Here is a 2,720-nt window from a genome sequence, read left to right as displayed (position 1 = left end):
AACGTTCATTCTTTGGTGCTCAGCTTTCTTTATGGCACAACTCTCACATCCATAGATGACTAATGGAAAAACCATAGCTTTGACTAGATGGACCTTTGTTGTCAGAGTAATGTCTCTGCTTTTTCATAAGCTGTCTAGGTTGGTCATAGCTTTTCTTCCAAGGAGTAAGCGTCTTTTAATTTCATGGCTGCGGTAACCATCTGCAATGTTTTTGGACCCCCCCAAAATAAAGTCTCTTACTGTTTCCATTGTTTCCCCATCTATTTGCCATGATGTGATGGGACCGGATGACATGATCTTAGTTTTTTTTAATGTTGAGTTTTAAACCAGCTTCTTCACTCTCCTCTTCCACTTTCATCAAGAGACTTTTTAGTTCCTTTTTACTTCCTGCCATAAGGGCGGTGTCATCTGCATATCTGAGGTTATTGATATTTCTCCCAGTAATCTTGATTCCAGCTTGTGCTTCATCCAGCCTGGGATTTCATATGATGTACTCTGCATATAAATTAAATAAACAGAGTGACAATATACAGCCTTGACAGACTCCTTTACCAATTTGGAACCAGTCCAATAGTCCATGTTCAGTTCTAACTGTTGCTTCTTGACCTGCATACAGATTTCTCAGGAGGTAGGTCAGGTGGTCTGGTATTCCCATCTCTTTCAGAATTTTCCAGTTTGTTGTTATCCACACAGTCAAAGGCTTTGGCATAGTGAACAAAGCAGAAGTAGATGTTTTTATGGAACTCTCTTGCTTTTTTGATGATCCAGTGGATGTCAGCAATTTGACCTCTGGTTCCTTTGCCTTTTCTAAATTCAGCTTGAACATCTGGAAGTTCATGGTTCACCTTTTGTTGAAGCCTGGCTTGGAGAATTTTGAGCATTACTTTACTAGCATGTGAGATGAATGCAATTGTGTGGTAGTTTGAACATTCTTTTGCATTGTATTTCTTTGACATTGGAATGTAATCAGATCTTTTCTAGTCCTTTGACCACTACTGAGTTTTCCAAATTTGCTGGCATATTGAGTGCAGCACTTTAATAGCATCATCATTTAGGACTTGAAATAGCTCAAATGGAATTCCATCACCTCCACTAGCTTTGTTTGCAATGATACTTCCTAAGGCCCACTTGACTTCGGACTCCAGGATGTCTGGCTCTAGGTGAGCAATCACTCCATCATGGTTATCTGGATCATTAAGATCTTGTTTTATAATTCTTTATAATCCCATAGAAATGTGATTATATTGTAAAAAGTGGAGATTTACAAGCAGCTTTTGACAGGAAAGAAACTTTGCAGGAAAGAGCTCTCTGCAGAAGGCCCCTTTTTGTCTTGTCACTTTATTAAAACTGTATTGCAACTATCCTAACCAAGCAACCCCATGCTTTACTCATCTTTGGCGTATGCACACCTCTCAAGTGTTTTTGTCTCGTAATACCTTGCCCAACCTGTTGATTCTTTATGTAGATTAAAGAAATAAAAATGAACAAGTAATTATGAGATGACAAGATCTCTTCCTTATTCTTCAGCAATTTGCAAGCAAACTGTATGAACATGATAACTACAATTCCAATCCCATATCTCAGTGATTAACTGAGGTTACTTTTCCTTTCCCTCGAAAAATTTTCCCTGTCCATCAGAATCTTCAGTGTTGGTTTTAGGTTATGAATTCATCTTCTCCCCAGATCGCCAGTTTTTCTGATTAGAGAAAGTTTCCTTTCTCTCAACACTTGCCTCTCAAGCATTGCTTTCTGAGCAGCATGTAGTGGAACCCAACTTTGGTAACAATGTGAATATGTATGAACTTGGATTGTTGGTTGGTATTAAGACCAATTGAAGAAAAATATCAGAATTATTAACTAAAAAATATTCTTTCAAACAGTACTTCTTGGAAGACTGACTTGTTTATAATTTTTTCGAAAAGCTATATATGAAAAAGAGTTCTACATGTTAAGGTACTAGTGTGTGCACTAAAGCTTCAATAGTGATGAGACATGCACACTAGCAAAGGAAATGTCCATACAGATAAAATTCTTTTGAAAAGAAACTAATACAGTTTTTTAAGGAATCTCCACACTGTTCTCCATAGTGGCTGTACTAGTTTGCATTCCCACCAACAGTGTAAGAGGGTTCCCTTTTCTCCACACCTCTCCAGCATTTATTGCTTGTAGACTTTTGGATCACAGCCATTCTGACTGGCATGAAATGGTACCTCATTGTGGTTTTGATTTGCATTTCTTTGATAATGAGTTATGGAGGGGGGTTCAGGATGGGGAACACGTGTATGCCTGTGGTGGATTCATGTTGATGTGTGGCAGAACCAATATAATATTGTAAAGTAAAAAAAAAAAAAGAAAGAAACTAATACAATATCTAGAATACTTTTTCCTTCTCTAGAAAAATATCAGTACTAATAAAGAACTTCACCAGTGTTTGGTAATTATGAACTATGCTATAGAAACAATAAGTAGTATAAAAATTTGTCTGTAAACACATATGTATACATGTATAATGTCTATATATACACATATATGTATGTTTATATATCATATTATTCTAAATAAAAGTTACCAAACATAATATAAATGAATACATCTGTTAAAAATAAAAATTTCCCCTCTGCTATTGATCTCTCTGTTTCCTCCTTAAAATAACAGCAAACAAAGCCTACTGGTTGTTTAATTTCCTATTAGTCTCATCAGTCCATCTCAGATGTCACTAA

This window comes from Bos grunniens, chromosome 2 (assembly GCF_055505025.1).
Source record: "Bos grunniens cultivar Pamir isolate PY7600 chromosome 2, Bosgru_T2T1.0, whole genome shotgun sequence".
In the NCBI taxonomy this organism is placed as follows: Eukaryota; Metazoa; Chordata; class Mammalia; order Artiodactyla; family Bovidae; genus Bos; species Bos grunniens.
The sequence above is the reverse complement of the archived record's forward strand: the minus strand, read 5'-3'. Positions refer to the sequence as shown.